Genomic DNA, 13129 nt, shown 5'->3' on the forward strand with positions numbered 1-13129 from the left:
GGTTTAAACCATGGTTAAATTTGGCTAGAATTCTATGTAGTTTAGAGGTCAGTTGTTAGGTTTTGTCTAAGCATAACTGCCGGCGGGGGGGGGGGAGTAGCCACCACCCTGCCTGCAGGTATGTGCGTCAACTCCAGGAGGTGGGGCTTGACCTACCTACCTGGCAAAGACCCGGTGGTCCGTGGCCGGTTTCCGGAGCCATGGAGGTGGACCAGGGGGGAGGAGGGTCCAGAGAGAAAAGATCTCTACCGGGCAATGAACCAGAGGTCTATCAGGACCAATACGGTTCTTGTTGTTTTTATGTGTGGTGTATATATGTATTCTTCCCTCATGTTTTATCCCTTCTTCACCCCAGCCCCAACCGGCGAAAGAATGAATCCGCTCTACAGGTACCAGCATTACGAATCTCAAGTTCAGCAAGAGCCCAGGGATCTGGCTAAGAGCAAGTTTGCTTATAAACTACCACCACACACACACCACACCATAAAATGGCGGTAATCTTTATCTCACAAAACGCCAAAGGGCTCAATAGTCCACATAAGCGGAGGGTCGCTTTCGCAGAGTTTAAGAGGAGAAGGGCAGATGTGATCTTCCTCCAGGAAACTCACTTCAGCTCACGAAACAGCCCAAAATTCCAAGACTCACACTACCGAAAGTTCTTTCTAGCATCAGGTGAGGAAAAAAAGAAAGGAGTAGCTATATTGATACATAATAACACCCCCTTCCAGGTTGAAAAGATCAAAAGAGATCCTAAGGGAAGGTACATTGTGCTGGTCGGGCTCCTCAAGCAGGCCAGAATAACGCTGGCATGTATATACGCGCCTAGCGAAGGACAACCAGACTTCTTTAACTCATTCTTCCAGAAGCTACAGCAGTGGGCCGAGGGACATATAGTCCTGGGAGGAGACTTCAATACAGTCATGAACCCCAGCGTAGATCGCGCCACATCCCAGAAAACCATAAGAAGGGAGGGAAATACCCCATTACTGAAGGGACTAAAACAAATTGGCCTAGTGGATATTTGGAGAGAGCAGCACCAAGGAGACCGCAGCTACTCCTTCTATTTCCATCCCCATGACAGCTACAGTAGGATTGACCACTTCTTTGTATCGGGCAGAATGGTCCCACAAATCTCCGACACAAGCATACATGATATTACATGGTCGGACCATGCATCGATAGAGCTAAGATGCAGTCAAATTGGGTATGTCAGGCCAGGAGCAAACTGGAAGCTAAACGAATCGATAATTAAAATTCCGGATATACAGAAAAAAGTCAAATCCGAAATTTCGGACTACTTTCGGATAAACAGTGGCAGTGTGGATTCCCAGTCTCTGGTATGGGAGGCTCATAAGGCCACGATACGAGGGGTACTAATCGGTATAGCTGCAAATAGGAAAAAGAAAAAGGAAGCCAAATTAACTCAGCTATATCAAAGGTTACACGAGCTCTCTATACTACATAACCGGACAGGTAGAGAGGATACTCTGAAGGAGTTGAAGGATGTTAGGATTGAACTAAACCTCCTCCTTACCTCCAGGGCTGAGAAAGACATGAGTTGGACACAGAGGAAGTTCTATGAGAAAGCTAATAAACCAGACACTATGCTAGCCACCAGACTCCGTAATCGGAAACCAAACTTTAATATTCAGTCTATCATAACTGCAGGAGGCCAGAGTTCCTCAAACCCCAAAGTTATAGTAGGGGAGTTTGCGAAATTTTACGCACAGCTATACAATGGGGAGAAGGTGGTTCACAATGCTAGGACAAGTAGTAACCTACAGAAATTCCTGGCGGATGCGGCCTTGCCACAACTGACCAGATTAGAGCGAGAGGCATTACAAAGCGACTTTACAAGGGAGGAATTAGAAGCGGTAGTAAAAAACTTAAAAGCGTCAAAGGCCCCAGGCCCGGATGGGTTCTCCAACCTGTATTATAAAAAATTATCAGAGTTCTAGCTCCGCATATGCTCCAGCTGTTCAATGGAGTACTAGCAGGAGAGCCCTTCCCGGGGCAGATGCTCCAAGCATCAATTTCAGTAATTCATAAAGAGGATAAGGATCCCACTAGTTGCCAAAGTTACCGGCCAATATCATTAATTAATACAGATGTTAAAATCTATTCTAAACTACTGGCCAATAGATTAAATATAATCCTGCCGAGGCTTATCCACCCGGATCAAGTTGGCTTCATTAGAAATAGACAAGCGGCCGACAACACTAGAAGGATTGTGGATATAATAGACTTTATAGGAGCCAATGAGATTCGAAGTATAGCCCTAAGCCTAGATGCGGAAAAGGCCTTCGACAGGATTGATTGGCCATACTTGGAGTCCACGCTTGGAGCGTTTGGGTTTGGAGGCATATTCCAACAGGCAGTCAAGGCCTTATATGCTGCACCAGCAGCGAGGGTGGTACACCAGGGGTTCCCCTCAGAACTTTTCCCAATTAAAAGTGGCACGAGGCAGGGATGCCCGCTTTCGCCCCTGCTATTCGCCTTATGCATTGAGCCACTCGCAGCACAAATTCGGAACAACGCTGATATCTCTGGGATACAAATCCACTCCCAGGAGCACAAAGTGGCTTTGTATGCAGATGACGTCATTCTAACCCTTACCAAGCCGCTCATCTCGCTACCCAATCTGTTCGAGCTTCTAGAGCATTTTGCCCAGATCTCTGGTTTCAAAATAAATCAGTCTAAATCAGAGGCCTTAAGCCTCAACATACCAAGAGAAATGGAGAAGCTGATAGAACTCAATTTTGAGTTTAGATGGCGTCCTTCTTCCATGAAATACCTAGGCGTGCATATCACGAAAAAGACAAGCTCCTTATATCTGGCTAACTATCCCAAACTGTTGAGGACTCCTAAAAAAGAGCTACAGGAATGGAAGGCATATGGTATTTCGTGGTTAGGGAGGATCTATAGCGTCAAGATGAATATCCTTCCCCGGATTCTATATCTGTTCCAAACCCTCCCGATTGCCGTGGTACGAGCAGAAATCACAGGGCTTCAAAAAGCAATTTCTCAATTAATTTGGAACGGTAAAAAAACACGGATTAAAGTAAAAATGATGCAGAAAGCTAAGGAAGCTGGGGGCCTGGCAGTTCCGAGCGTTATGTCCTACTACAAAGCAGCACAGTTGTGCCAAATTACGCAGTGGCATGGAGATCCTGGGCTCAGGCGGTGGGTGGCGCTAGAGAGGGAGGTGTGCGCCCCGCTGGAGCTCAAGGACTTGATCTGGTACCCGAGGACACGGGTGAAGGATGTACTCATTCCGCTGACCTATGTGCTCAACTCACTCTCGGTCTGGGAGGCCTCTAAAGGTAATCGCTCAATAACCTCCAAACACTCCCTCATGGCACCTTTGTTCGGCAATCCGGATTTTGCTCCTGGGCTGGCAGACAGCTCTGCGTGCGCGGGGCAGACACGCGGGGACTGATCTCTGCCTTGTACAGAGGGGTGGTGAATACAGACTCTGACAGGACAGTTAAACCCAGATTTATGGTTCAATGGGAGGAAGATCTTCAAGGCCATCTAGAGGACGAGGACTGGTCTGCGGTGTTCAAAGCCGCAGCTACTAGCTCCATTTGCACGACATTGAAGGAGAACTCATATAAGGTTTTGTTACGCTGGTATCTCACCCCAGTTAGATTAGCAAAATTCATCCGGGGCTCTTCCCCGCTCTGCCCCAGGCAGTGCGGGGAACAAGGGGATCTGGTTCACATGCTGTGGTCTTGCCCGAAAATAGTGCCGATCTGGACCCAGATCCGAGATTGGCTGCAGAGGATCTTTTTGGGACTCAAAATTCAGCTGGACCCGTGGCTATTTTTATTAGGTAAACCTACGAATGAGGTATCTAGATCAGGTAACAAGCTAATAGCACACTTTGCTACCGTTATGAGGTGTGAGACCGCAGCATTGTGGAATCAGAATGCGATTCCTTCTATAGACAAAATCAGAAACAGAATTTGGTTCATTTGCCGAATGGAGAAGTTAACGAGTTTAGTTAACGATTCGGCCGATAAATTTGAAAAAGTCTGGTCATTATGGTTGGCCCAGACCGATATTCAGGGGTTGAATGATGCCACAATATGGCTTTGATAGATTTAGGTGAGTTCTCCTTTGATGGGTGACTGAGAGCTAGATAGGACGATCTGACAGCAGGGTTCCCCCAGGGTTTTAGTGATATTCCAAATAGTTAGAAGCAGAAAAGCGGAAGTGGTTCTGACCCAGGGACCTCTGAGAGGTGGACATGAGCAGGGCGTCAGTAGTGGTGGTGCAAGACACCTGGTAACACGTGGAAAGTGATTCTTCTACGCCGTTCCCCCTCCCCTTCCCCACCCCCCCCCCCCCCACCTTCCCTCCCTTTTTTCTTTCCCCTTTGTTGAGGTTGGTTTGTCAATGTCTTGTCCTGTGGTCCCCCCAACGTGCGTCCTTTTTTCGTAGTTTGTCCCTGAAAGTTAGATGTATACTTGGAACAATTATCATTATCCTGTATTCTCCTGTCTGTATGCACAAAAAAACTAATAAAAACAAAGTTGAAAAAAAAAAAAAAAAAAAACACATTACTATAAAAGAAAACTGTAGCCTTTTAATTCCATTGATTATCGCTGTCATAATCAATGCCCTCAATGGTTCAAAGGGAGCCATATTGGCAAGCAATGGTTGAAACCGCTAAGGTAAGGGAGGGTTAATCCCTACTGGTAGGCCTACTCACACTCCTTGGGGCAAATATTATCTTCTATCACCAATAAACTGGGGAGTGGCAGTTAACCTCTTCATTACCTTAGTAGTTAGCCACAAAGGTAATGAAGCACTGTTTTTATTTTAATTTTTACTTCTCTAGTTATAGGCCCCTGTGTAGGGTGCCGGTATCTCTTGCAGGTTTAATTGTCCCAATTGTGACAAGGGAGAATTGAACTTGCTAGAGATACCAGAACCACATACCGTGGCCTCTAGCTCTGGAAGCAGGGGGACCCCGGAATTGAAATTTATGGGGGTCAGCAGACCCCCTGTTTCAGTAATATGTTAATAAAATTAAATAAAAACAGTGCAATCGCCTGTTGGAGCTGTGCAGAAAGATCCAGTTACCTCTGCACAGCTCTTACAGACTGAGGGCAGATGACACAGGCAGGACTCTGAAGAAGACACTGCCAACTCGATCGGTATGGCATTTTCCTACCAAACGGTATCTGACTAACTCTTTCTGAATACCGTGATAACAGAAATGTCAGACCGTGACGTAGGAACATGCCAACCCGATCAATATGGCAGTTATCTTATAGAAGTTACCTGAATAGGCCCCAAAGATTTTTTTCATCTTCAGCTGTATGCTTTTAAAAACTGTAACGTTTATTTATAAGCATGTGCTGATAAAACAATTGTTACAATGAATACAACAATTACACACGCAATAATATAGATTCACACTACACCACAATAGCACCTAACAAAACATAGACAGACAAATAACTAACTCACAAACTGTACCAAAGCACACAAATGTAGCACATGTATCCCCACCCTCTATGTGATTCGTGTCTCCGGTGTTCGTGGTGCAATAACTGTGACTCACAGGAGGTCCGACCCTCCACTGCAGGGATCCTGGGGTGGATTCTGTAACAATCTTCGTCAGCGCCTCCACCTGTAACGGATCCTACTATGTGGATTTGCCTGTTACAGGACCCATATACATATATAGGCATACGATCACACAATGAATATACAGGGTAACGCAGAATAACAGTTTACTGATAGCGACTTATATATATATTATGGCTACTGGTTACAGCAACCCACTTGCCTTGCACGGCTGTAACCCGCCCCCATCAATGGTCCCACATTGTACACAGTCCCCACAGTACCTTATGAGGCCCTCGGTCACTCTACCACCTAAGTGTCCCCAAGGTTATAGCCCCACCCTCTATGTGGTCAGTGCTGGCACTATGCTGTGTGAGTAGGTGCACTTTTGGAGAAGGTACCTGCCAGATGTGTCCACAGCCGGGCGTGCTGGCTTGGTCTTGCAGATGATGGGATCCATGGATCCAGTACTGCAACCCGCGAAGCCTCCGTCTCTAGTTTGGTGGGTCCCACCTGGATGGTACCACCTTAGTAGTGTCCTTGTATGGTGTCTGGTCCCAGGCCACCATTTGGCAGGAGACCGCTGTGTCCTGTCTGTGTTCCTCACTCACTATGGTACTACAGGGGGCCGTGTCCCTATACTATGGGCCGGTCCCTGCAGCAACCACAAGCCGAGGGGAGTCGGGGCCTAGCTGGGGTCTAGGGGTAATCTGGCCTAATGCAGAGGGTAACTGACCCCTGCACACATACCTCTTACCAGTATCCTGTCCCAGCACCGACTGACTAGCATGAGCTGAGCGCGCAAAATGTATCTTCTATGGTGCAGAGGAAAGATGCAGCCCTATTGGCTGTGTGGCATCACCTGGTTCACTGCCCCTATGCCTGATGGGACTTGTAGTCCCCGCGGAGCCCCTCTACCTAATGACCGCCACTCGCGGTGTCCTTCTGTGCATGCGTGAGTCTTGCGCATGTGCAATCAATTTCACATACTACGTTTGCTTTATTTCTTTTACTTCTTTTGAATAAAAATGTTGAATGAACAAACATGTTTGTAGTAGTATATCTGCTACAACATTATTTTAAGGTTGAAGAAGATGCTGCTTGTCCCATGTAAAATATTTCAAATATTAATGCTGTTTTTCTAAATAAATTATGCAACTAATTTGAAATCACTGTGCTTTTTTGAATCACTACAACATCCTTTCCTTTAGGGATGATCCACGGGGAAAAAAATAACCATATCAGTAGTAGTATGAATATTTTTTTTTTGGTATTTGTCATTTACCTTCAGAGTTAGCCATTTTTAATTTTTCATCTTGTTGTAAAGCACTATGAGCTATTTTATGGGGCCTCTTCAGGTTGCTTCAATAAGTGCACTTTCAAAGCGATTTTGGTGGGAAATAGAGTTCTTATTGGTTGTACAGTAAATGTGGACATCTGTGCCCTGTTGAGGTTTTTTTTTAAAGTATTGTAATTTATATTGTATTTTAATTTAGTGCATTATATTATATATTTGAATGAGTAAAAGCGCTATTAGCCATACTATATATGGCTAATAGGACTTTTGCCCATTACTGTGTCATGGGGGGGAAAGGGGGTGTTTGTTGTTAGTGGTAGAGAGGGTGGGTGAAGGTTATAGTTCCTCCAGGGTGGATGGTTAGGTCTCACAGGAGTGGTTAAAACCTTAAATACCTTAGCAGTTGTAACCGGTAAGGAATTGGAGGTGTTAACCCCTCCCAGGAGGCATAACCACCCACTCTGGGGGAACTCTAACTTTCACATGCCCCCTCTACCACCAAAAAACTGGGTACTGCTTTTTAAGCCCTTTATTACCTAAGCGGTTAGCCACTAATGTAATGAAGCCCAGTTTTTCTATAAATTTTATTAACATAGTATTGAACAGGGGGTCTCTGGACCTGAACCACGTTAATTTCTGGTCCGGAGACCCTCAGCTTCTGACGTACAGGCTCCAGTATGGGGTGTCAGTAACTCCTGCAAGTTTAAATGTCCCGGTCATGTGGGCCATGGCGCGAGACATTTAAGCTTGCAGGAGATACCGGCATCTGATATTGAAGCCTGTACCTTGGCATGAGGGGGTCCTCTGACCCAAAATTAACACGGTTCAGGTCCGGAGACCCCCTGCTTCAATAATATGTTATTAAAATAAAAACAGCTTGACCGCTTGTAAGAGCTGTGCAGGGAGATCCAGTTTCTCTCTGCACAGGGAATGGGTTTATTGCTTGAAAAGCAAATTCCAACTCATGTGGTATGTCATTTTTGAACGAAAGAGTATTCACCAAGCGTTTTTGCACAAAATTCATACCGTTCGATAGGAACATGCAAACACATTTGATGTTGCAGTGATTAAATCAAAGGGGCCTATTCAGGTAGCTATGTGTTAGAAAACAAATGTTAAACATTTTAGGCTAGGGATATTTTATTTGCACTTTCTAATGACTATTACATATGGCAGCCAGACGAGGTTGTAAACATTTCTAGAAACCTACATATGCCATCTAGTGGACATGAACAAAAAATAGCTCTCACTAATCATGTTACATTTGAGATTTACAGTAAATAGAGATAATACCAACGGATGGGCGATTTGGTTTGCGGATTTCAGTGGTTCAGTCTCTAAAAGGGCAATCCACCTTTTTTTTTTCTATCAATCCACTCGATGGATTAATAATTCAAACCAAAAACCAGGATCCGCGGACGAGGAGTATAAACAGAGGTGCCTCCTCAAGCTGAAGCCATGTCTTGCAGGGTAGAGTTGTGGGTTGGTATGCTGTGCGTTGCTGCTGTACTATTATAGCTTAAACAGAATTTTTTTTTACTTAATAATAGTTTTTGCATTATTTACCTGCTGTGATTGAATGGACTGTCAGCGAAGTGGGCTCTGTGCTCTAGCCCTCATACTGCACATGTTACTCTCATTGTTGTAATATATTAGCAGGAATACATAGCAGCATTTTTTATTAGTATTGATGCCAATGTCAATGAATCACATTTAACCCAATATCACAAAAGAAGGCCCACTTTGCCTGGTCCTCCATCACCTCTGTCTAGTAGACGACAATGAACTTCAAGTTAAGAAGAGATATTCAAATGGAGTTCAAGTTAGCCTGCTATTTCCCTATCCCTATCTCCTCCTAACTCACTATCACTACTGTCAAACTGAAAGAACACACACACTAAATAGGAAATGCACTGCTCTTTTATGATCTCAGCAGGCATCGCCCATGTGTCTCTTGCTTTGACACAGGGTCAGGTGACCTACCTCCACCACTCAGGGCAGTGCTTGAAGTGGGGGGAAACCCATGATAACTCCTGGCAACCTGCCCTTACCAGGGATTATACCAGGAGGAGGATAGAACTATAGACCCATTTCTTACCAGGGCTACATTCTCCCTCAGGTGGAATCCAATGGTCCCAACTTGGACCTAATTTGCTGGACCATCCTGCAGGTGAACAATCTGTGAACATACAAAACATAGTTAATCAATATTGTGTACACTAGACTGTAACACCCATGATGGCGACATAACACAATGGGAAACTCCCAACATGGAGAACCCTAACTCAATAGTAATGATGAGAATCAGGCTTCTTCACTTCCCGCCCGTTGTGATCCACAATTTTAACAAAGAAGGGTTGTACAGGCCCATTCTCCGGTCTGTACAGGATGTTATGCATAAATATATTCCTGCCTGTACTCCAAGCCTTTATCACAGAGCATATTTTATCCTCCCTTATGTAGGTAGTGCTTCCAAACTTAATCCTCAAGTGTTCAAGGACTGCATCTCTGAGCCAGGTGTCTCTCTGGTCCTCGATCTTCTGTATTATCGGCTCTGGCACGTATGGAAACTCATATCCATGAGATTGTCGGTATCTCGCAGCTATGGCTCTGTCTGCCCTACTTAATTTAGTAAGGTTCCGGTTCCCAGTGTTTCCTGGCAATACCCAGAACTTTGGCTCCTCAGGCGCAACATCATCGTACATAATAGATGAGCCTTTGGGGGTAATCACCTTTTGCATAATGTCTCTCCACCTGTTATCTAACTCATCAGCAACCTCCTGTGGAGAATAGGTGCCTACATCCCTCCAGTGATCTACAATATCTTTCTTTATTAACACAAATCTGGTGCGGTCCATCCCCTCATGATACCCTGTGAATTACGGTGCCCACCATTTATCTCGGTGCTCATATGAGGATAACACACTCATACCTTCCTCAGACTCTGCTCTGGAAGATACACCGGATGTTGCTGCCTCTGTAGAGTGTGAACCTCTGAGTCTACCTCTAAGGACATTCTTATAAATCGTGGGATTCATCTTAGGTGGTTTGGGACTTACGGGAACCGCTTTTGCAGTAAACTGGGACCCTCGGGCCCTACCTCTAGGAACAGGATTAAACACAGTGGGGTTAGGTACATGAACAACACTTGACAATGGTATCTCCCCATCAGAACCCTCATCACTTGTCACCCAATCCCGCCAATCAGTTGAAAACTTGGGTGTCTTATCCAGCTTACTCCCACTAGGACCCGGTGGCACTTCACGTGACGGGGCAGGGGCAGTGGCCGGGGCAATGGCGATAGGGGCGGTGACCATGGGATCGCCAAAGTCAATTACAGTGTGTCTGAGTCGGGCGATGCCACGACATGTAGGTATTTTCTTACTTGCTCTTTCGGCAACACTTCGGGCTCCTCGCTTGGCTACTTGGGCCTTAAACTCTTTGATCTCGGCTTCCTGCCCAGCTCTCCTTATGGAAGCAATCAAAGCTCCCGGGCCTCTGCTCCAGTCTGACCCAGAAGAGACATCATCGTTGGTCGCCGCGGAATCTCCATCCGCTCCTTGGTCTCGCACCGGAAGTGCGTCAAGGACTGGACGGGGCGGTGGTGGACCATCAGGGTCGCGGACAGGCAGGTAGGCCTCAAGCCTGGCGGGAATAAGGGGGTGGTGGTGTCCTCTTACCGCTCCGCTGTCTTGCGATGCTCTGTGGTTCCTCCGAAGCCCTCTCGGATTCCATCTCCGCCGCACTGGGAGTCGCCACGGCCATGGGACTTCGCGGTTCTGGCCGCACCAGCGCTTGCCGTCGGGGTGTCTCCGGACTCGCCTGCTCCATCTCAGGGGTAAGTGGAACTTCTTCTTTACAGCTGGGGTGGTCTGCCAGCCGGTGCATCACCACCGATGACAGGCTATCTCTCTCATCCGACGAGGACTGCAACGGCTCCTCCACTGGGGAATCACCTCGATTCCTTGCGGCACTGCCAGTGGGTATGGGTACGAAACGGGCCCGCTCCGGTACCTCCACTGTGGTCGCGCTCTCCTCCGTCGGACATCTCTTGGTGGCTGGGCCTGTGTCCCTACCGCAGGGGTGACATATGGGACCAGGGCAGCCTTAGCCTCCGCCTCCTCTACCTCGAGCAGGGTCGCTGTAGAGGCATCTCTCGGGGTCATTATTGTAGGGCATGGCTCGATAGGCCAGAGGTAGAACGTGCCACACTGTTGGCACCATGCCGTTGTACTTGGGGCCGGTCCTGGTGACCTGCATTGGACGCACAGGCACCGCAGATATTCTCAGCCATCATCCTCCACAACCAGGAAGCCTCCTGGAAGCTGATAAGTGGTCACGCTTAAATCAGCCATCTTTTGCTCAGGGGTTGATTCGCTCAGCTTACTGGTCTCACACTTAGCTCCTTCTCCAGTCAAGCAGAAGTGAAGTTCCTCAGCCTCACTTCCTGTCCCTTATTCTGCTGGGGAGGACTGTGGGGATTGGTTCTTGGTGTGCCCCCTCCCTCTGGTGGAAACAAGACGAGGGGCACTCACATCCGTCGGCTAGTAACTGCACAGGTGGGTGTGGCTTCGGCTTTCATGCCGCTCCCTTCTTTTGGCTGGGGATCTGGGTTTGGCGCCAAACCCCTGCACATCTCTCGCCACATTTCTCTTACAGCCTGCTTGCACGTAGCATGTGCGCGATCTAGGTTTGGCGGGACTCGCCATTTTGGATCGGCTGCAACATGCGTTGCAGTGAATGGCGCAGCTGTTGCCATTTTAACCTCCTCCATGCCCCGCAGAGCACATGTATCTCTCGCTGCCATCTTTAGTGAGCCCTCTAAGCCCACGATAGCGCTACTCTCAGTGTCTATGGTGTTATTCGTTCCTAGACACTTACTACACTTAATGGTGCTCTAACCAATGAATATAACACATGGAATACCCCAGGCTAAGCAGAACACTCTCCTTGTACACCGCACTCGCTGACGGTTCATTACAAGCACTCTGTGGTGTGTTTTCTGGATACTGGCTAGTGTACTTGGCATCCCTAAGTACTGGGCGTCAACCTACTTTTGGCCACTCATAGTGCAGACCCTATGCTGAAGTCCCTGACCTAGTTAACAGGCTACCCCCACAGGAATCCTAAACTATCTGTCTCAAGGCGACTAGGACAGCTATTGCTTCTTTATCCAAATTTACATCACCCTTCTAGGGCACCTAGGGTGTACTGTGCTAGAGGACGGTCTCTCCTGACTACCCCTAGCCTGCAGCACTTGCTCTGAAAGTGTACATATATCTTTCAGCTCTGCTTCACTGAAAACCTGTCCTGTTGCTCTCAGCAACCTCAGCAGCGCCTCCAAATCTAGCCCATCTTCCCCTCCCGCCCCCCTTAATCGCAGATCGGGTCCCCTAAGTGTTCTGGGGTCTGGCTAGGTGTCTCTGTGTGGTGCATACCTGCTGGCAACAGGAGGGCCTGAGACCTGAGACTCCCGCGATGACATGGGGGATAACAGGAACAGGTTTCTGGGGTGGATGCCTTCGTTTTCGTTCAATGGTGCAGCGCCTCCATCTATAGTAAGCCCCAGGAATGCGGGGTGGAATCCTTACCACAGAGATTCCCCACAGGAACGAGAGATTCCAGTCTCACACAAGGATAATCTTTAAAAGCAGCAGTCTCTTTATTCTGTTGGGCAGCAGCAGCAGCCGACAGGTACAGTTGATGCACAGTCCACTAACTGTTCTCCCTAGTGATGTCCTTGCCGCCACTCTGGACCAAAGGCATCCAGAGTGGGGCTAGCTCTTCCCTCACCCCATAAACAGGGTGAGAGGTATTTGGTTCCACCTCACTAACTGTAGCTAGATCAGCTCTACTCATGAGCTGATCACTCCTCTCCTCCTAACTCACTATCACTACTGTCAGACTGACAGAACAGACACACTAAATAGAAAATGCACTGCTCTTTTATGATCTCAGCAGGCACCTCCACTGGGATCTTGCTTTGACACAGGGTCAGGTGACCTACCTCCACCACTCAGGGCAGTGCTTGAAGTGGGGGAAACCCATGATAACTCCTGGCAACCTGCCCTTACCAGGGAATATACCAGGAGGAGGATAGAACTATAGCCCCATTTCTTACCAGGGCTACACTGGTAATTAATTACATGAGTTTAATCTGTGTTTGTTAATTGACAGTACAATAGATATTTACTAGGAAACAAGTTATACTCTTGCAGTAGGTACCTGTATGTATTCTAGATAAAGTTATTT

The sequence above is a fragment of the Ascaphus truei genome, chromosome 2 (assembly GCF_040206685.1).
Source record: "Ascaphus truei isolate aAscTru1 chromosome 2, aAscTru1.hap1, whole genome shotgun sequence".
Lineage (NCBI taxonomy): Eukaryota > Metazoa > Chordata > Amphibia > Anura > Ascaphidae > Ascaphus > Ascaphus truei.